Consider the following 22,500-nt stretch of genomic DNA (forward strand, 5'->3'; position numbering starts at 1 on the left):
CTGCGCACCAGGAAGGGCTCAAGATGGCACCCGCGTTCCGTTTTTTTCACTATCTTTCAGAACGGAAATTTTAAAATCTCGTTTTTTTTTGCCTTTTCTGGAAATTAGTGAAGGCAGCGCATCAAAGGTGCGCAACGCTGGTGCGAACCTGGGAGCGCTCCGATGTGTGCTCCAAGGTGCGGCGTGCACGAAGTCGGACCCCGGTTTGCCCCGGGTGCGCACCTCGCGTGCACCTTGGTGCGCACACCTTGGCTGGGTTGCGCGCCCTGGTGGGCACCATGGTGCGCACCAAGGAGCGCTCCGAAGTGTGCTCCAAGGTGCGGCGTGCACGAAGTCGGAGCCCGGTTTGCCCCGGGTGCGCACCTCGCGTGCACCTTCGCCGCGGTGGGCACCATGGCGTGCACGAAGTCGGAGCCCGGTTTGCCCCGGGTGCGCACCTCGCGTGCACCTTCGCCGGGGTGGGCACCTTGGTGTGCAGACCTTGGCTGGGTTGCGCGCCCTGGTGGGCACCATGGTGCGCACCAAGGAGCGCTCCGAAGTGTGCTCCAAGGTGCGGCCTGCACGAAGTCGGAGCCCGGTTTGCCCCGGGTGTGCACCTCGGGTGGGCACCTTGGTGCGCATGCCTTGCCTGGGCTGCGCACCAGGGCGGGCTCAAGATGGCACCCGCGTTCCTTTTTTTTCACTATCTTTCAAAACGGAAATTTTAAAATCTCATTTTTTTTTGCCTTTTTCTGGAAATTAGTGAAGGCAGCGCATCAAAGGTGCGCACCTCGCTGCCCACCACGGTGCGCAACGCCGGTGGGCACCCGGGAGTGCTTCGAAGTGTGCTCCAAGGTGCTGCGTGCACGTTGTCGGAGCCCGGTTTGCCCCGGGTGCGCACCTCGCGTGCACCTTCGTCGGGGTGGGCACCTTGGCTGGGTTTGCCCCGGCTGCGCTCCGAAGCGGGGTTATTGGAGCGCCGCCTCTTTTTTTGTCGGAGCGTTTGGTGGGGTTTCTCGCATTGGCTCTTCCGAGGCCCGGTTGCCACCCTGGCGCGCACGAAGTCGGAAGTAGGGTTAATTGCCCGGGTGCGCACCTTTGCCAGGGTGGGCACCTTACCTGGGCTGCGCACCAGGGCGGGCTCAAGATGGCACGCGCGTTCCGTTTTTTTCACTATCTTTCAAAACGGAAATTTTAAAATCTCCTTTTTTTTTTGCCTTTTCTGGAAATTAGTGAAGGCAGCGCATCAAAGGTGCGCACCTCGCTGCCCACCTTGGTGTGCTCTGAGGTGCGCACCCGGGAGCGCTACGAAGTGTGCTCCAAGGTGCGGCGTGCACGTTGTCGGAGCCCGGTTTGCCCCGGGTGCGCACCTCGCCTGCACCTTGGCCGGGGTGGGCACCTTGGCTGGGTTTGCCCAGGGTGCGCTCCGAAGCGGGGTTACTGGAGCGCCCCCTCTTTTTTTGTCAGAGCGTTTGGTGGGGTTTCTCGCATTGGCTCTTCCCAGGCCCGGTTGTTGGGTGCGCTCCCACCCTGGCGCGCGCGAAGTTGGAAGTTGGGTTAATTGCCCGGGCGCGCACCTTCGCCAGGGTGGGCACCTTGGTGCGCACACCTTGGCTGGGCTGCGCACCAGGGCGGGCTCAAGATGGCACCAGCATTCCCTTTTTCTCACTATCTTTCAAAACGGAAATTTTAAAATCTCGTTTTTTTTTTGCCTTTTATGGAAATTAGTGAAGGCATCGCATCAAAGGTGCGCACCTCGCTGCCCACCTTGGTGTGCTCCGAGGTGCCCACCACGGTGCGCAACGCCGGTGCGAACCCGGGAGCGCCCCGATGTGTGCTCCAAGGTGCGGCGTGCACGAAGTCGGACCCCGGTTTGCCCCGGGTGCGCACCTCGCGTGCACCTTGGTGCGCACACCTTGGCTGGGTTGCGCGGCCTGGTGGGCACCATGGTGCGCACCAAGGAGCGCTCCGAAGTGTGCTCCAAGGTGCGGCGTGCACGAAGTCGGAGCCCGGTTTGCCCCGGGTACGCACCTCGCGTGCACCTTCGCCGGGGTGGGCACCTCGGCTGGGTTGCGCGCCCTGGTGCGCACCAAGGAGCGCTCCGAAGTGTGCTCCAAGGTGCGGCGTGCACGAAGTCGGAGCCCGGTTTGCCCCGGGTGCGCACCTTCGCCGCGGTGCGCACCATGGCGTGCACGAAGTCGGAGCCCGGTTTGCCCCGGGTGCGCACCTCGCGTGCACCTTCGGCGGGGTTGCGCGCCCTGGTGGGCACCATGGTGCGCACCAAGGAGCGCTCCGAAGTGTGCTCCAAGGTGCGGCGTGCACGAAGTCGGAGCCCGGTTTGCCCCGGGTGCGCACCTCGCGTGCACCTTCGGCGGGGTTGCGCGCCCTGGTGGGCACCATGGTGCGCACCAAGGAGCGCTCCGAAGTGTGCTCCAAGGTGCGGCGTGCACGAAGTCGGAGCCCGGTTTGCCCCGGGTGCGCACCTCGCGTGCACCTTCGCCGCGGTGGGCACCATGGCGTGCACGAAGTCGGAGCCCGGTTTGCCCCGGGTGCACACCTCGCGTGCACCTTCGCCGGGGTGGGCACCTCGGCTGGGTTGCGCGCCCTGGTGCGCACCAAGGAGCGCTCCGAAGTGTGCTCCAAGGTGCGGCGTGCACGAAGTCGGAGCCCGGTTTGCCCCGGGTGCGCACCTCGCGTGCACCTTCGCCAGGGTGGGCACCTCGGTGCGCACACCTTCTCAATGTTTTCTTGCCTTTTCTGGAAATTGGTGAAGGCAGCGCATCAAAGGTGCGCACCTCGGTGTGCTCCGAGGTGCGAACCCGAGAGCGCTCCGAGGTGCCCACGAAGTCGAAAGTCGGGTTAATTGCATTGTTTTCCCCGGGTGCGCTCCGAGGTGCGCAACATCGGCGCGCACCAAGGAGGGCTCCGAAGTGTGCTCCAAGGTGCGCACGATGGCGTGCACCTCTGGTGCGCACGATTCGGAGCTCGGTTTGACCGGGGTGCGCACACCTTGGCTGGGTTGCGCACCTTTTGTGCGCTCCAAGGTGCGCACGAAGTCGGAGCTCGGTTTGCCCCGGGTGCGCACCTTCGCCAGGGTGCGCACCTTGATGCGCACGCCTTGGCTGGGCTGCGCACCTTGGTGGGCGCCATGGTGCGCACCTTTCGTGCGCTCCAAGGTGCGCACGAAGTCGGAGCTCGGTTTGCCCCGGGTGCGCACCTTGGTGGGCGCCATGGTGCACTCCGAGGTGCCCAAGATTGGTGCGCACCAAGGAGCGCTCCGAAGTGCGCTCCAAGGTGCGCGCGAAGTCGAAAGTTGGGTTAATTGTCCGGTTTGCCTCGGGTGCGCACCTTGCGTGCACCTTCGCCAGGGTGGGCGCCTTGGTGCGCACACCTTGGCTGGGCTGCGCACACCTTGGCACCCGCGTTTCCTTCATTTTAAATTTTTTTTTTTTACAATCTCTCAAGTGGGAAATTCTATAATCTCAACTTTTTTTGCCTTTTCAGGAAACTTTTGAATGGAGCGCATCATTGGTGCGCTCCGAAGTGTGCTCCAAAGCTCTCTCCAGCTGCGTGCACCTGCCCCGGCCGCGCACCCGGCCCCGCCCAGCTTCGCTCACCTGTCCCGGGCGTCTGGTGCGGAACCTTAGAGTAAGAAACATCACCGTGCACCTTGGCCAACGTGCGCGACTCGACCGAGCGCGCACTGGCCGAGGTGCACACCGATTTCACCTGGGTGCGCGCGCAGCACCTCGGGCGCACCGGGGTGCGCGCACAACGCCCGGGTTGCACCGTGGCCTGTGTGCTCGGGGCGCCTCGGGTGCGCGCTCGGTGTCGCCCCCGCGCGCGCGGTAGTGCGGGCAGCGCACCCCGGCCCGGCCCGGCCCCGACGAGAACGCAAACGGGCAAAAGGTTTATTCAAATAGCATTGCGACGCCCGGCGAAAAACTAAAAAAGGGTGCAACACCGGGACTTCCCGGGAGGTCACCCATCCCAGTACTACTCCGGCCCAAGCGCGCTTAACTGCGGAGTTCTGATGGGATCCGGTGCACTAACGCTGGTATGATCGCACCCGTTATGAGCTTGTCGCAGTGTGTACTTAGCAAACCGCGACCCACGTGCGAATCCACCCCGGCCACCCACCCCCGTCGAGGTGCACACCCTCCCTCGCGAAGTGCGCCCCGTTCGCCAAGTGTGAGCCCTGCCCGGGTGCGCGCACCTTGCTAGGGCGTCGGGTGTGCACCCGGCCCGGCCTACGTGCGTGCACCTGGAGGGGGCGTCGTGTGCGTGCAGTGTCCCGTCTGCAACGCGGTGCCCACACACCACCTCGGGCGCAACGACCTGCGCTCACATGTGGGCCGAGTGCACCTTGGTGCATGTTCGGGGCGCCTCGGGTGCACGCTCGATCTTGCCCCGGTGCACCAAGGCGCTCGGTTTGCCCCGGGTGCGCACTTGGTGCAAGGTGGGCACCCAAAATAGGGATCAAGCACCAAAACACAAGTTTCGGGATGCAAAATGGGACCCAAGGACCACAAATGCGTTCCAAGACCCATGATGGGTCCACGAGAACAAAAATGTGTTCCGAGACTTAATAAACAAATATTGGGTTTTAGGAGAAGAAACATGCTCTGATGCCCAAAACGAGAATCGACCCCGAAAAGGCCACAGGCCAAAAGTGGGATGCGAGACAAAAAAAAATGGGACCCGAGGACCAAAATTGGGTTCCCAGGTCGAAGACAGGGCAACCGGACAAGAAACGACCTCTAAGGCTCGAAATGAGTCCCGACGACTAAAACTTGACAAGAAGCACCCATCAGGCACCCAACTCGACACCCATGGGATGCCGACCCACCCGGGCTTCCACCTAGCACACCTTGGCACCCACCCACCCTCGCACCCAACCTCGCACCCAACTTAGCACCTTTGAACCCACATTGGCACTCACCCTGACCCTGGCACCTTGGAACCCACATTGGCACTCACCTTGACCCTGGCACCCACCTTTGCACTCACCTTGGGACCCACCCTGGCTCCCACCTCGGCACCCACCCAGACACCCACCTTGGTTCCTTGGCACCCACCTTGGATCCTTGGCACCCACCCCGACACCCACCTTGGCACGCAACTTGGCTACTTGCCACCCACCTTGGCTCCTTGACGCCCACCCCGACAACCACCCCGTGACCTACCCTGGCTAGGGTTGGTGCACACCCACCCTGGTGCCCACCTTGGCACCCACCCTATGACCCACCTTGGCACGCACCTTAGTACCCACCCCGTTACCCACCCTAGGACCCACCCCGTGACCCACCTTGGCCAGGGTGGGTGCCTTGGTGCGCACAACTTGCCTGGGCTGCACACCAGGGCGGGCTCAAGATGGCACCCGCGTTCCGTTTTTTTCACTATCTTTCAAAACGGAAATTTTAAAATCTCATTTTTTTCTTTTTTTTGCCTTTTCTGGAAATTAGTGAAGGCAGCGCATCAAAGGTGCGCAATGCTGGTGCGAACCCGGGAGCGCTCCGATGTGTGCTCCAAGGTGCGGCGTGCACGAAGTCCGAGCCCGGTTTGCCCCGGGTGCGCACCTCGCGTGCACCTTCGCCGGGGTGAGCACCTTGGCTGGGTTGCGCGCCCTGGTGCGTACCAAGGAGCGCTCTGAAGTGTGCTCCAAGGTGCGGCGTGCACGAAGTCGGAGCCCGGTTTGCCCCGGGTGTGCACCTCGGGTGCGCACCTCGCGTGCACCTTCGCTGCGGTGGGCACCTTGGCTGGGTTGCGCGCCTTGGTGGGCACCATGCAGTGCACGAAGTCGGAGCCCGGTTTGCCCCGGGCGCGCACCTCCGCCAGGGTGGGCACCTTGGTGCGCACAACTTGCCTGGGCTGCGCATCAGGAAGGGCTCAAGATGGCACCCGCGTTCCGTTTTTTTCACTATCTTTCAGAACGGAAATTTTAAAATATCGTTTTTTTTTGCCTTTTCTGGAAATTAGTGAAGGCAGCGCATCAAAGGTGCGCAACGCTGGTGCGAACCTGGGAGCGCTCCGATGTGTGCTCCAAGGTGCGGCGTGCACGAAGTCGGAGCCCGGTTTGCCTCGGGTGCGCCCTGGTGGGCACCATGGTGCGCACCAAGGAGCGCTCCGAAGTGTGCTCCAAGGTGCGGCCTGCACGAAGTCGGAGCCCGGTTTGCCCCGGGTGTGCACCTCGGGTGGGCACCTTGGTGCGCATGCCTTGCCTGGGCTGCGCACCAGGGCGGGCTCAAGATGGCACCCGCGTTCCTTTTTTTTCACTATCTTTCAAAACGGAAATTTTAAAATCTCATTTTTTTTTGCCTTTTTCTGGAAATTAGTGAAGGCAGCGCATCAAAGGTGCGCACCTCGCTGCCCACCACGGTGCGCAACGCCGGTGGGCACCCGGGAGTGCTTCGAAGTGTGCTCCAAGGTGCTGCGTGCACGTTGTCGGAGCCCGGTTTGCCCCGGGTGCGCACCTCGCGTGCACCTTCGTCGGGGTGGGCACCTTGGCTTGGTTTGCCCCGGCTGCGCTCCGAAGCGGGGTTATTGGAGCGCCGCCTCTTTTTTTGTCGGAGCGTTTGGTGGGGTTTCTCGCATTGGCTCTTCCGAGGCCCGGTTGCCACCCTGGCGCGCACGAAGTCGGAAGTAGGGTTAATTGCCCGGGTGCGCACCTTTGCCAGGGTGGCACCTTACCTGGGCTGCGCACCAGGGCGGGCTCAAGATGGCACGCGCGTTCCGTTTTTTTCACTATCTTTCAAAACGGAAATTTTAAAATCTCCTTTTTTTTTTGCCTTTTCTGGAAATTAGTGAAGGCAGCGCATCAAAGGTGCGCACCTCGCTGCCCACCTTGGTGTGCTCTGAGGTGCGCACCCGGGAGCGCTACGAAGTGTGCTCCAAGGTGCGGCGTGCACGTTGTCGGAGCCCGGTTTGCCCCGGGTGCGCACCTCGCCTGCACCTTGGCCGGGGTGGGCACCTTGGCTGGGTTTGCCCAGGGTGCGCTCCGAAGCGGGGTTACTGGAGCGCCCCCTCTTTTTTTGTCAGAGAGTTTGGTGGGGTTTCTCGCATTGGCTCTTCCCAGGCCCGGTTGTTGGGTGCGCTCCCACCCTGGCGCGCGCGAAGTTGGAAGTTGGGTTAATTGCCCGGGCGCGCACCTTCGCCAGGGTGGGCACCTTGGTGCGCACACCTTGGCTGGGCTGCGCACCAGGGCGGGCTCAAGATGGCACCAGCATTCCCTTTTTCTCACTATCTTTCAAAACGGAAATTTTAAAATCTCGTTTTTTTTTTGCCTTTTATGGAAATTAGTGAAGGCATCGCATCAAAGGTGCGCACCTCGCTGCCCACCTTGGTGTGCTCCGAGGTGCCCACCACGGTGCGCAACGCCGGTGCGAACCCGGGAGCGCCCCGATGTGTGCTCCAAGGTGCGGCGTGCACGAAGTCGGACCCCGGTTTGCCCCGGGTGCGCACCTCGCGTGCACCTTGGTGCGCACACCTTGGCTGGGTTGCGCGGCCTGGTGGGCACCATGGTGCGCACCAAGGAGCGCTCCGAAGTGTGCTCCAAGGTGCGGCGTGCACGAAGTCGGAGCCCGGTTTGCCCCGGGTACGCACCTCGCGTGCACCTTCGCCGGGGTGGGCACCTCGGCTGGGTTGCGCGCCCTGGTGCGCACCAAGGAGCGCTCCGAAGTGTGCTCCAAGGTGCGGCGTGCACGAAGTCGGAGCCCGGTTTGCCCCGGGTGCGCACCTTCGCCGCGGTGCGCACCATGGCGTGCACGAAGTCGGAGCCCGGTTTGCCCCAGGTGCGCACCTCGCGTGCACCTTCGGCGGGGTTGCGCGCCCTGGTGGGCACCATGGTGCGCACCAAGGAGCGCTCCGAAGTGTGCTCCAAGGTGCGGCGTGCACGAAGTCGGAGCCCGGTTTGCCCCGGGTGCGCACCTCGCGTGCACCTTCGGCGGGGTTGCGCGCCCTGGTGGGCACCATGGTGCGCACCAAGGAGCGCTCCGAAGTGTGCTCCAAGGTGCGGCGTGCACGAAGTCGGAGCCCGGTTTGCCCCGGGTGCGCACCTCGCGTGCACCTTCGCCGCGGTGGGCACCATGGCGTGCACGAAGTCGGAGCCCGGTTTGCCCCGGGTGCGCACCTCGCGTGCACCTTCGCCGGGGTGGGCACCTCGGCTGGGTTGCGCGCCCTGGTGCGCACCAAGGAGCGCTCCGAAGTGTGCTCCAAGGTGCGGCGTGCACGAAGTCGGAGCCCGGTTTGCCCCGGGTGCGCACCTCGCGTGCACCTTCGCCAGGGTGGGCACCTCGGTGCGCACACCTTCTCAATGTTTTCTTGCCTTTTCTGGAAATTGGTGAAGGCAGCGCATCAAAGGTGCGCACCTCGGTGTGCTCCGAGGTGCGAACCCGAGAGCGCTCCGAGGTGCCCACGAAGTCGAAAGTCGGGTTAATTGCATTGTTTTCCCCGGGTGCGCTCCGAGGTGCGCAACATCGGCGCGCACCAAGGAGGGCTCCGAAGTGTGCTCCAAGGTGCGCACGATGGCGTGCACCTCTGGTGCGCACGATTCGGAGCTCGGTTTGACCGGGGTGCGCACACCTTGGCTGGGTTGCGCACCTTTTGTGCGCTCCAAGGTGCGCACGAAGTCGGAGCTCGGTTTGCCCCGGGTGCGCACCTTCGCCAGGGTGCGCACCTTGATGCGCACGCCTTGGCTGGGCTGCGCACCTTGGTGGGCGCCATGGTGCGCACCTTTCGTGCGCTCCAAGGTGCGCACGAAGTCGGAGCTCGGTTTGCCCCGGGTGCGCACCTTGGTGGGCGCCATGGTGCACTCCGAGGTGCCCAAGATTGGTGCGCACCAAGGAGCGCTCCGAAGTGCGCTCCAAGGTGCGCGCGAAGTCGAAAGTTGGGTTAATTGTCCGGTTTGCCTCGGGTGCGCACCTTGCGTGCACCTTCGCCAGGGTGGGCGCCTTGGTGCGCACACCTTGGCTGGGCTGCGCACACCTTGGCACCCGCGTTTCCTTCATTTTAAATTTTTTTTTTTTACAATCTCTCAAGTGGGAAATTCTATAATCTCAACTTTTTTTGCCTTTTCAGGAAACTTTTGAATGGAGCGCATCATTGGTGCGCTCCGAAGTGTGCTCCAAAGCTCTCTCCAGCTGCGTGCACCTGCCCCGGCCGCGCACCCGGCCCCGCCCAGCTTCGCTCACCTGTCCCGGGCGTCTGGTGCGGAACCTTAGAGTAAGAAACATCACCGTGCACCTTGGCCAACGTGCGCGACTCGACCGAGCGCGCACTGGCCGAGGTGCACACCGATTTCACCTGGGTGCGCGCGCAGCACCTCGGGCGCACCGGGGTGCGCGCACAACGCCCGGGTTGCACCGTGGCCTGTGTGCTCGGGGCGCCTCGGGTGCGCGCTCGGTGTCGCCCCCGCGCGCGCGGTAGTGCGGGCAGCGCACCCCGGCCCGGCCCGGCCCCGACGAGAACGCAAACGGGCAAAAGGTTTATTCAAATAGCATTGCGACGCCCGGCGAAAAACTAAAAAAGGGTGCAACACCGGGACTTCCCGGGAGGTCACCCATCCCAGTACTACTCCGGCCCAAGCGCGCTTAACTGCGGAGTTCTGATGGGATCCGGTGCACTAACGCTGGTATGATCGCACCCGTTATGAGCTTGTCGCAGTGTGTACTTAGCAAACCGCGACCCACGTGCGAATCCACCCCGGCCACCCACCCCCGTCGAGGTGCACACCCTCCCTCGCGAAGTGCGCCCCGTTCGCCAAGTGTGAGCCCTGCCCGGGTGCGCGCACCTTGCTAGGGCGTCGGGTGTGCACCCGGCCCGGCCTACGTGCGTGCACCTGGAGGGGGCGTCGTGTGCGTGCAGTGTCCCGTCTGCAACGCGGTGCCCACACACCACCTCGGGCGCAACGACCTGCGCTCACATGTGGGCCGAGTGCACCTTGGTGCATGTTCGGGGCGCCTCGGGTGCACGCTCGATCTTGCCCCGGTGCACCAAGGCGCTCGGTTTGCCCCGGGTGCGCACTTGGTGCAAGGTGGGCACCCAAAATAGGGATCAAGCACCAAAACACAAGTTTCGGGATGCAAAATGGGACCCAAGGACCACAAATGCGTTCCAAGACCCATGATGGGTCCACGAGAACAAAAATGTGTTCCGAGACTTAATAAACAAATATTGGGTTTTAGGAGAAGAAACATGCTCTGATGCCCAAAACGAGAATCGACCCCGAAAAGGCCACAGGCCAAAAGTGGGATGCGAGACAAAAAAAAATGGGACCCGAGGACCAAAATTGGGTTCCCAGGTCGAAGACAGGGCAACCGGACAAGAAACGACCTCTAAGGCTCGAAATGAGTCCCGACGACTAAAACTTGACAAGAAGCACCCATCAGGCACCCAACTCGACACCCATGGGATGCCGACCCACCCGGGCTTCCACCTAGCACACCTTGGCACCCACCCACCCTCGCACCCAACCTCGCACCCAACTTAGCACCTTTGAACCCACATTGGCACTCACCCTGACCCTGGCACCTTGGAACCCACATTGGCACTCACCTTGACCCTGGCACCCACCTTTGCACTCACCTTGGGACCCACCCTGGCTCCCACCTCGGCACCCACCCAGACACCCACCTTGGTTCCTTGGCACCCACCTTGGATCCTTGGCACCCACCCCGACACCCACCTTGGCACGCAACTTGGCTACTTGCCACCCACCTTGGCTCCTTGACGCCCACCCCGACAACCACCCCGTGACCTACCCTGGCTAGGGTTGGTGCACACCCACCCTGGTGCCCACCTTGGCACCCACCCTATGACCCACCTTGGCACGCACCTTAGTACCCACCCCGTTACCCACCCTAGGACCCACCCCGTGACCCACCTTGGCCAGGGTGGGTGCACCCACCCTGGTGCCCACCTTGGCACCCACCCATCCTAGCACCCAGCCTGTGACCGGGCTTGGAACCCAACCTTGCACCCGCACCCGTCTTGGCCAGTGTGGGTGCGCACCCATCCTGGCACCCACGTTGTGACACACCCTTTAACCCACGCACCCTAGCACCCACGTTGGCACCCACCTTGGAACCCAACCTAGCAACTTGGCACCCACCCCGTGACCCACCTTGGCATCCACCATAGCAGTCGCCGACTTGGCACCCACCTCGGCACCCACCTTGACACTTGTGGACCCACCTTGCCACTCACCCTAGCATCGACCCATCCTAGCACCCACCCTGGCACCTTTGCACCCTAGCACTCACCCATCCTAGCACCTAACCTGTGACCCACCTTGACACTCACCCTCGCACCCACCTTGGAACCCAACCTAGCACCCACCCACCCTGACACCAACCCTAGCACCTACCCACCCTTGCACCCACCCTGTGACCCATCTTGGCACCCACCCATCCTACCACTCAACCTATCACCCACCTTCTCACCCACCTTGGCATCCACCTTAGCACCCACCCACACTGGCACCTTGGCACCCACCTCGGGCAAGGTGGGTGCACACCCACCCTGGCACCCAATTTAGAACCCACCGAGCATGTTACCCACCTTGGCACCCACATTGCAGCCCACCCTAGTACCCACCCTATGACCCACATTGGCATCCACACCCTAGCACCCAGGCACCTCGACACCCGCCTTGACACCCACCCTAGCACTGAACCTGTGACCCACCTTGGAACTCACCCTAGAACCCACCCACCCTGTGAACCACCTTGGCATCCACCTTAGCACCCACCCACCTTGGCACCCACTCTAGCACTCACCCATCCTAACACCCAACTTGTTACCCACCTTGGCACCCGCCCTCGCGTCCACCTTGAAACCCACCCTAGCACCCACCCACGCAGGAGCCCACCTTGGCACCCAACCTAACACCCACGCATCCTGGCACCCAACTTGTGACCCACCTTGGAACCCACCCTAGTACCCACCTTTGAACCCACTATATCACCAACCCACCTTGGCACCCACCCTATGACCCTCTTTGGAATCCACCCTAGCACGCACCCACCCTGGCACCCACCATGGAGCGCACCCTAGCACCCACCCACCTCGGCACGCACCTCAACACCCACCTTGGTGTGCGCACTGCGCCAACCTCTCAAAGACCCTATGTGGTGCGCTCCAAAGTGTACACCTTTGGTGCGCTCCAAGGTGCGCACCTTTGGTGCACACCGAGGTGCACACCAAAGTGTGCACCGAGGTGAGCACCAAAGTGCACTCCAGGGTGCACACCAAGGCGTGCACCTTTGGTGCGGTCAATGCAAACGAATTCGGAAGTTGGGGTCGATGTCCTAATCGCTGCTGCAGACTACACGTATGAGAATCGGACAAATAGCTTTATATAGGGGAGGTGTTGCGTTTGATGGGTCGACTCCCCTGGTTGTGTGCACTGCACCAACTTCAAAGACCCTGTCTTGTTTAAGAAGTCAAAAGTTGGGGTGGATGTCCTAATCATTGCTGCAGTCTACGCATGTATGAGAATCAGACAAATAGCTTATATAGGGGAGGTGTTGCATTCGGTGGGTTGACTCCCCTGGTTGTGCGCACTGCGCCAACCTCAAAGACCCCGCATAGCAGAAGAAGTCGGAAGTCGGATTTTGGTGAGCACCAAGGCGTGCACCTTTGGTGCGGTCAACGCAGACGAATTCAGAAGTTGGGGTGGATGTCCTAATCGTTGTTGCAGGCTACACATGTATGAGAATCAGACAAATAGCTTATATAGGGGAGGTGTTGGGTTTGATGGGTCAACTCCCTTGGTTGTGCGCATTACGCCAACCTCAAAGACCTTGTTTTCGTTAAGAAGTCAAAAGTTGGGGTCAATGTCCTAATGGCTCCTGCAGGCTACACATGTATGAGAATCGGACAAATAGCTTATATAGGGGAGGTGTTGGGTTTGATGGGTCGACTCCCCTGGTTGTGCGCATTACGTCAACCTCAAAGACCTTGTTTTCGTTAAGAAGTCAAAAGTTGGGGTCGATGTCCTAATTGCTCCTGTAGACTACACATGTATGAGAATCAGACAAATAGCTTATATAGGGGAGGTGTTGGGTTTGATGGGTTGACTCCCCTAGTTGTTCGCATTACACCAACCTCAAAGACCTTGTTTTCGTTTAGAAGCCGAAAGTTGGGGTCGATGTCCTAATTGCTCCTGCAGGCTACGCATGTATGAGAATCAGACAAATAGCTTATATAGGGGAGGTGTTGGGTTTGATGGGTCGACTCCCCTGGTTGTGCGCATTGCGCCAACCTCAAAGACCCTGCATTGCGGATGAAGTCGAAAGTCAGAGTTTGGTGTGCTACAAGGTGTGGTCGAAGGTGCTCACCTAGGTGTGCACCTTTGGAGCACAGGAAAAGTGCCCTCCAAAAGTGCGCACCTTTGGAGTGCACAAAAGTGCCCTCCAAAAGTGCGCACCTTTGGAGCGCAGAAAAGTGCCCTCCAAAAAGTGCCCTCCAAAAGTGCGCACCTTTGGAGCGCAGAAAAGTGCCCTCCAAAAAGTGCCCTCCAAAAGTGCGCACCTTTGGAGCGCAGAAAAGTGCCCTCCAAAAAGTGCCCTCCAAAAGTGCGCACCTTTGGAGCGCAGAAAAGTGCCCTCCAAAAAGTGCCCTCCAAAAGTGCGCACCTTTGGAGCGCAGAAAAGTGCCCTCCAAAAAGTGCCCTCCAAAAGTGCGCACCTTTGGAGCGCAGAAAAGTGCCCTCCAAAAAGTGCCCTCCAAAAGTGCGCACCTTTGGAGCGCAGAAAAGTGCCCTCCAAAAAGTGCCCTCCAAAAGTGCGCACCTTTGGAGCGCAGAAAAGTGCCCTCCAAAAAGTGCCCTCCAAAAGTGCGCACCTTTGGAGCGCAGAAAAGTGCCCTCCAAAAGTGCGCACCTTTGGAGCGCACAAAAGTGCCCTCCAAAAGTGCGCACTTTTGGTGCGCACCAAGGCGCTGGTTCGGTCGTTGCAGGCGAGTTCGGAAGTTGGGGTCGATGTCCTGAGCGGAGGTGCAAACTACACAGGTGTCGGAATCGGACAAATAGCTTATATAGGGGAGGTGTATGCTTCGATGGGTCGACTCCCCAGGTTGAGCGCACCGCGCCAACCTCAAAGACCCTACGGTATGGATGAAGTCGGAAGTTGGGTCCGATGACCGATTCGATTAGTAGGTATGCTCATGAGGTCGGAATTTGGGTCCGATGACCTGCCATGTGCAGGAAGGCGAATGTTGACACTGTGCGTTGCAAGGTGCACACCAAGGCGCTGGTGCGGTCTTTTTAGTCGAGTTCGGAAGTTGGGGTCGATGTCCTGATCGGAGGTGCAAGCTACACAGGTGTGGGAATCGGACAAATAGCTTATATAGGGGAGGTGTATGCTTCGTTGGGTCGACTCCCCGGGTTGAGCGCACCGCGCCAACCTCAAAGACCCTACGGTATGGATGAAGTCGGAAGTTGGGTCCGATGACCGATTCGATATGTAGGCATACTCGCGAGGTCGGAATTTGGGTCCGATGACCTGCCACGTGCAGGAAGGCGAATGTTGGCACTGTGCGTTGCAAGGTGCGCACCAAGGCGCTGGTTCGGTCGTTGGAGGCGAGTTCGGAAGTTGGGGTCGATGTCTTGATCGGAGGTGCAAACTACACAGGTGTGGGAATCGGACAAATAGCTTATATAGGGGAGGTGTATGCTTCGTTGGGTCGACTCCCCGGGTTGAGCGCACCGCGCCAACCTCAAAGACCCTACGGTATGGATGAAGTCGGAAGTTGGGTCCGATGACCGATTCGATATGTAGGCATACTCGCGAGGTCGGAATTTGGGTCCGATGACCTGCCATGTGCAGGAAGGCGAATGTTGGGACTGTGCGTCGCAAGGTGCGCACCAAGGCGCTGGTGCCGTCGTTGCAGTCGAGTTCGGAAGTTGGGGTCGATGTCCTGGTCAGAGGTGCAAACTACACAGGTGTGGGAATCGGACAAATAGCTTATATAGGGGAGGTGTATGCTTCGATGGGTCGACTCCCTGGGTTGAGCGCACCGCGCCAACCTCAAAGACCCTACAGTATGGATGAAGTCGGAAGTTGGGTCCGATGACCGATTCGATACGTAGGCATATTGGCGAGGTCTGAATTTGTGTCCGATGACCTGCCATGCGCAGGAAGGCGGAATTTGGGTCCGATGACCGAGTTGATGGCGTGCCATGCGCAGAAAGGCGGAATTTGGGTCCGATGACCGAGTTGATGTTGATGGCCCGCCATGCACAGGAAGGCGGAATTTGGGTCCGATGACCGATTTGAAGGCGTGCCATACGCAAAAAGGCGGAGTTTGGGTCCGATGACCGAGTTGATATTGATGGCCCGCCATGCGCAGGAAGGCGGAATTTGGGTCCGATGACCTGACATACGCATGGAGTCCGACTCGGGGGCCGATGTTCGATTCGATGACTTGCATTGTGGGTAAAGTCGGAAGTTGTGGTCTTTGACCCGATTCGATGACCAGACTTCGGCTGCTTGAGAATCGGACAAATAACTTATATAGGGGAGGTAGTGTTCTCGAGCATCCTCCCCCCGTGCCCGTTTATGTCGATTGATGCTGGTGCTTGACTGGTTGGAGCGCTCGGATGCAAAAATCTTGCACCAGGATTTATCGATTGTGATGGACACGGCAAGTCTCCTGATTGCTATGCAGGAGCTCATCGTGAATCTCTATGCGGCCTTGGTATGGACTCGACCTGCGGAATGGTTCGGCAATGGTAGTCGCTCCAACACGTCCTTGCAATGGCCACAGAGGTGATTCGACTAGAGCTCCAGTCTAGCTTTTGGGTTGCTTGGCGGACTGGTATAGCCGCGATCGAGTTCCGGCCATGAACGTTTTAGATAGCTCTTGGGCTTTCTGGGACGGAAGTCGGAAGTTTGGGCTGTTGTCCGATTTGATGACCATTCTTCGGATGTGTGAGAATCGGACAAATAACTTATATAGGGGACTGTGTTGTCTCACGCAGCCCCCTCCGTGCCCCTCTATCTCGACCGATGTTGGTGCTTGAAAGGGTTGGGATCGCTCGGATTTATAAACGTGCACCACCATTTGTCGAGTGTGAGGGACGCGGCAGGTCTCCTAAATGCTATGCGGGCGCTCTCTGAGAATCTCTATCCGGCCTCGACACAGACTAGTCTTGCTGAATGGTTTGGCACTGGTAGTCGATCCAACACGTCGTTGTTGTGGCCGCCTAGGCGATTCGATTCGAGCCCCCGTCTAGCTTTTGGGTTGCTTGGCGGATTTTGCCCTATCCGCAAGTGAGCTCGGTCCCTAAACGTTCGAGAAACCCGATTGCTATGCGCCGACTCTCTTTCTTGCGAGCCTCCATCTAGCTTTTGGGTCTCTACGGAACGGAAGTCGGAATCTGGGACCGTTGTTTGATTCGACGAGGCAGACTACGGTTGTGCGAGAATCGGACAAATAACTTATATAGGGGAGGTGTTGACTGGAGCATTCTCCCCCGTGCCCCTCTAACTCGACCAATGCTGGCGCTCGAACGGTGGTAGCGCTCGGATTTTCATTGAGCGCCAGCATTGGTCGATTTAGAGGGGCATGCGAGATTCCCGAATGCTATGCGAGGGCTCTAACGGAAATGTCTATTGGTTTCGGTATGGATGCAATTGCGAGTGGTTCGGCAAAGGTAGTCGTTCCGATGCGTCCATGTCGTGGCCAAATCGATAATTCGATTTGAGCCCTCGTATAGCATTTGGGTCTCTCGATGTGATTCCGCATTCCAGTCCCTTTGGGCACTGCTTGAGCCGCATCCCAGGGGGTTCCCTTCCCAATAATCTGCCTCGCAACCCGATTGCTATGCGGTGAGGCTCCTCGGCCGCCTCGGAACTATCTGTGTATCAGACGCATCGCGGGATAAGGGGTTGGCAACGGTAGTCGCCCCAAGCGCGTCCGATGCTTGGACCATTCCGAGGCGGCCCTGAAGCCTCTTCCGTCTAGCCGTTGGGTCCTTCTCGCCGCATCCCTCGCCTCGCACCCCGATTGCTATGCGGTGAGGCTCCTCGGCCGCCTCGGAACTATCTGTGTATCGGACGCGTCGCGGGATAAGGGGTTGTCACTGGTAGTCGCCCCAAGCGCGTCCGATGCTTGGACCATTCCGAGGCGGCCCTGAAGCCTCTTCCGTCTAGCCGTTGGGTCCTTCTCGCCGCATCCCTCGCCTCGCACCCCGATTGCTATGCGGTGAGGCTCCTCGGCCGCCTCGGAACTATCTGTGTATCGGACGCGTCGCGGGATAAGGGGTTGTCATTGGTAGTCGCCCCAAGCGCGTCCGATGCTTGGACCATTCCGAGGCGGCCCTGAAGCCTCTTCCGTCTAGCCGTTGGGTCCTTCTCGCCGCATCCCTCGCCTCGCACCCCGATTGCTATGCGGTGAGGCTCCTCGGCCGCCTCGGAACTATCTGTGTATCGGACGCGTCGCGGGATAAGGGGTTGTCACTGGTAGTCGCCCCAAGCGCGTCCGATGCTTGGACCATTCCGAGGCGGCCCTGAAGCCTCTTCCGTCTAGCCGTTGGGTCCTTCTCGCCGCATCCCTCGCCTCGCACCCCGATTGCTATGCGGTGAGGCTCCTCGGCCGCCTCGGAACTATCTGTGTATCGGACGCGTCGCGGGATAAGGGGTTGTCACTGGTAGTCGCCCCAAGCGCGTTCGATGCTTGGACCATTCCGAGGCGGCCCTGAAGCCTCTTCCGTCTAGCCGTTGGGTCCTTCTCGCCGCATCCCTCGCCTCGCACCCCGATTGCTATGCGGTGAGGCTCCTCGGCCGCCTTGGAACTATCTGTGTATCGGACGCGTCGCGGGATAAGGGGTTGTCACTGGTAGTCGCCCCAAGCGCGTCCGATGCTTGGACCATTCCGAGGCGGACCCGAAGCCTCTTCCGTCTAGCCGTTGGGTCCTTCTCGCCGCATCCTTCGCCTCGCACCCCGATTGCTATGCGGTGAGGCTCCTCGGCCGCCTCGGAACTATCTGTGTATCGGACGCGTCGCGGGATAAGGGGTTGTCACTGGTAGTCGCCCCAAGCGCGTCCGATGCTTGGACCATTCCGAGGCGGACCCGAAGCCTCTTCCGTCTAGCCGTTGGGTCCTTCTCGCCGCATCCCTCGCCTCGCACCCCGATTGCTATGCGGTGAGGCTCCTCGGCCGCCTTGGAACTATCTGTGTATCGGACGCGTCGCGGGATAAGGGGTTGTCACTGGTAGTCGCCCCAAGCGCGTCCGATGCTTGGACCATTCCGAGGCGGACCCGAAGCCTCTTCCGTCTAGCCGTTGGGTCCTTCTCGCCGCATCCCTCGCCTCGCACCCCGATTGCTATGCGGTGAGGCTCCTCGGCCGCCTTGGAACTATCTGTGTATCGGACGCGTCGCGGGATAAGGGGTTGTCACTGGTAGTCGCCCCAAGCGCGTCCGATGCTTGGACCATTCCGAGGCGGACCCGAAGCCTCTTCCGTCTAGCCGTTGGGTCCTTCTCGCCGCATCCCTCGCCTCGCACCCCGATTGCTATGCGGTGAGGCTCCTCGGCCGCCTTGGAACTATCTGTGTATCGGACGCGTCGCGGGATAAGGGGTTGTCACTGGTAGTCGCCCCAAGCGCGTCCGATGCTTGGACCATTCCGAGGCGGCCCCGAAGCCTCTTCCGTGTAGCCGTTGGGTCCTTCTCGCCGCATCCCTCGCCTCGCACCCCGATTGCTATGCGGTGAGGCTCCTCGGCCGCCTTGGAACTATCTGTGTATCGGACGCGTCGCGGGATAAGGGGTTGTCACTGGTAGTCGCCCCAAGCGCGTCCGATGCTTGGACCATTCCGAGGCGGCCCCGAAGCCTCTTCCGTGTAGCCGTTGGGTCCTTCTCGCCGCATCCCTCGCCTCGCACCCCGATTGCTATGCGGTGAGGCTCCTCGGCCGCCTTGGAACTATCTGTGTATCGGACGCGTCGCGGGATAAGGGGTTGTCACTGGTAGTCGCCCCAAGCGCGTCCGATGCTTGGACCATTCCGAGGCGGACCTGAAGCCTCTTCCCTCTAGCCGTTGGGGCTTTCTCGCCGCATCCCTCGCCTCGCACCCCGATTGCTATGCTGTGAGGCTCCTCGGCCGCCTTGGAACTATCTGTGTATCGGACGCATCGCGGGATAAGGGGTTGGCAGTGGTAGTCGCCCCAAGCGCATCCGATGCTTGGACCATTCCGAGGCGGCCCTGCAGCCTCTTCCGTCTAGCCGTTGGGGCCATCTCGCCGCATCCCCCACCTCGCACCACGATTGCTATGCGGTGAGGCTCCTTGGCCGCCTCGGAACTATCTGTGTATCGGACGCATCGCGGGATAAGGGGTTGTCACTGGTAGTCGCCCCAAGCGCGTCCGATGCTTGGACTATTCCGAGGCGGCCCTGCAGCCTCTTCCGTCTAGCCGTTGGGGCCATCTCGCTGCATCCCCCACCTCCTCGGCCGCCTCGGAACTATCTGTGTATCGGACGCATCGCGGGATAAGGGGTTGGCAGTGGTAGTCGCCCCAAGCGCGTCCGATGCTTGGACTATTCCGAGGCAGCCCTGCAGCCTCTTCCGTCTAGCCTTTGGGGCCATCTCGCCGCATCCCTCGCCTCGCACCCCGATTGCTATGCGGTGAGGCTCCTCGGCCGCCTGGGAACTATCTTCGTATCGGACGCATCGCGGGATAAGGGGTTGTCACTGGTAGTCGCCCCAAGCGCGTCCGATGCTTGGACTATTCCGAGGCGGCCCTGTGGCCTCTTCCGTCTAGCCGTTGGGGCCATCTCGCCGCATCCCCCACCTCGCACCCCGATTGCTATGCGGTGAGGCTCTTCGGCCGCCTTGGAACTATCTTCGTATCGGACGCATCGCGGGATAAGGGGTTGTCACTGGTAGTGGCCCCAAGCGCGTCCGATGCTTGGACTATTCCGAGGCGGCCCTGCAGCCTCTTCCGTCTAGCCGTTGGGGCCATCTCGCCGCATCCCCCACCTCGCACCCCGATTGCTATGCGGTGAGGCTCCTCGGCCGCCTTGGAACTATCTTCGTATCGGACGCATCGCGGGATAAGGGGTTGTCACTGGTAGTCGCCCCAAGCGCGTCCGATGCTTGGACTATTCCGACGCGGCCCTGTGGCCTCTTCCGTCTAGCCGTTGGGGCCATCTCGCCGCATCCCCCACCTCGCACCCCGATTGCTATGCGGTGAGGCTCCTCGGCCGCCTTGGAACCATCTTCGTATCGGACGCATCGCGGGATAGGGGGCTGTCACTGGTAGTCGCCCCAAGCGTGTCCGATGCTTGGACCATTCCTAGGCGGCCCTGAAGCCTCTTCCGTCTAGCCGTTGGGGCCTTCCCGCCCCATCCCTCGCCTCGCACCCCCGATTGCTATGCGGTGAGGCTCCTCGGCCGCCTTGGAACCATCTGTGTATCGGACGCATCGCGGGATAAGGGGTTGGCACTGGCAGTCGCCCCAAGCGCGTCCGATGCTTGGACCATTCCGAGGTGGCCCTGAAGCCTCTTCCGTCTAGCCGTTGGGGCCTTCCCGCCCCATCCCTCGCCTCGCACCCCGATTGATATGCGGTGAGGCTCCTCGGCCGCCTTGGAACTATCTGTGTATCGGACGCATCGCGGGATAAGGGGTTGGCACTGGTAGTCGTCCCAATCGCATCCGATGCTTGGACCATTCCGAGGCGGCCCTGCAGCCTCTTCCGTTTAGCCGTCGGGGCCTTCCCGCCGCATCCGTCGCCTCGCATCCCGATTCCTATGCGGTGAGTCTTCTCGGCCGCCGCGGAACTATACCTGTTATTGCTACTGCATCCTTCGGCTGGTAACCTCCTCTGCCGCCTTGGAACGTTCTCTTTGTCGGACGCGTCGCGGGATAAGGGGTTGGCACTGGTAGTCGCCCCAAGCGCGCCCGATGCATAGACCGCTCCGAGTCGACCTTGCTTTCAGCCTCTCACATGCATAGACCTCTCTGAGTCGACCCTGCAGCCTCTCACGTTTAGCCTTTGGAATCTCGCCTCACAACATGATTGCTATCCTTGATGCATCCCTTGCCTCGAGCCCTGATTGCTTTCTTGGCTGCATCCCTCCTCTCCTCACAGCCCGGTTGTCATCACTGCTTCATCCGTCGCTTCATGCATTCTGGCTGCTGGGCCCTTCCCACCGCACACCTCGATTGCTATCTCTTCTGCATCACACACCCCGATTGCTATCTCTGCTACATCCCTCGGCTCTCACTTCTGCATCCTTCGCCTCACACCTCGATTGCTATCAATGCTGCATCCGTAACCTCACACCCCGATTGCTATGCGGGGAGGCTCCTTGGCCGCCTTGGAAATTTTTGTGTGTCGGACGCACCGCGGGATAAGGGGTTGGCACTGGTAGTCGCCCCAAGTGCGCCCGATTCTTAGACCGCTTCGAGGTGACCTCGTAGCCTCTTTCGTCCAGGCTTCCTGCCTTCAACGCCCTTTTTACACCTCGATTGCTATGCGCGGGCTCGTTGGCGTCTATCACCTCTCTGCGAAGAGTGGCACGATGATTGTTGGGGTAAATCGTAGCAGTCCGATCTCTGGCCTTGGGCCATTGTGAGGGCTGATCGATTTCCTGTGCGCATCTCGTGTTCGCCCAGTAACAGACTCGACGACTTGTAATCGGTCTTGTTCCCGATTGTTCCTGGAGGTAGTCTTCGGAACTCTTGGATTTGACCTGTCACTCGAACTGTCCTCTTCCGAGGATGCTTGTGTGTGTGTGCTTGTGCCATTTCCTTGGCGGTATTAACGAGATATTAAAGAGCGGAGTGAGCGCCTCGCCCAGCTATGTTTGGGGCTCTCACTCCCTTACCCGGTGTGCGACCGCTTTGCACGTAGGTTGCGGAGCATCGCGACTCTTTCGATGTTTGGCGGTTGTCTTCCGGTGATGCGTTGGTCCCGAAGTGCACGTTACTAGCATTTCTGCCATTGTTCTCGATCTTTGGCACGTTCCTTCGTTGCAATTGGATATATATCTCCGTTTATACGCGCAGGCTTCTCCCGCCTATTCAGCGCTGTCCCACTCTCAGCACTCTCGTGGTCTCCTTGGCTTCTCTCTCCCGTGAGCGAGCTCTCTTCTCGAGTCTTTTCCATGTCCCATGGAGGTTGCCTTGCGAAATTCGGGCACACAAACGTGACCGGATAAGAGCGGAATTGCCTATGAGGAGAAGCTCACCTTAGGGAGCAGCAATGCCGAGTGTTTCGACAGAGGGTAGAGGGGGCGTTGTTTGGGCGGTTGCACAAAAGAGTGCTACGTTTGCACTGAAGGTTGCTTCTTCGTCTCCGACGAACTCTTCGAGGCAAAAAAGCTTGTTTACGGGGTCGAGGTGGGACTGTTCGTGCGAGTTGCGCCACCAAAAGTGCGTAGGGGGCATATACCTGGGAAATGGATGTCTCTGAGTGGCCTTACTCGGTCGCGTGCACGGTGCATTCTCTAACGGCAGGACTGTCGCGAGCATGTGCGGTTCGGATGTTTTCGGGTAAAGGGTTCCGTACGGGATGTTCTTCC

General features: G+C 60.3%; 2 non-coding genes across 2 annotated transcripts; both read right to left on the reverse strand.

Moving 5' to 3' along the window:
* Positions 1 to 3,931: 3,931 nt before the first annotated feature.
* On the reverse strand, positions 3,932 to 4,050 carry LOC131867079 (5S ribosomal RNA). Its single transcript, XR_009365673.1, has one exon. It is a non-coding gene; the product is annotated as a 5S ribosomal RNA (ribosomal RNA).
* Positions 4,051 to 9,502: 5,452 nt separating this feature from the next.
* On the reverse strand, positions 9,503 to 9,621 carry LOC131867080 (5S ribosomal RNA). Its single transcript, XR_009365674.1, has one exon. It is a non-coding gene; the product is annotated as a 5S ribosomal RNA (ribosomal RNA).
* Between the last annotated feature and the right edge of the window lie 12,879 nt (positions 9,622 to 22,500).

This window comes from Cryptomeria japonica, unplaced genomic scaffold (genome assembly GCF_030272615.1).
Source record: "Cryptomeria japonica unplaced genomic scaffold, Sugi_1.0 HiC_scaffold_163, whole genome shotgun sequence".
Classification (NCBI taxonomy): Eukaryota; Viridiplantae; Streptophyta; class Pinopsida; order Cupressales; family Cupressaceae; genus Cryptomeria; species Cryptomeria japonica.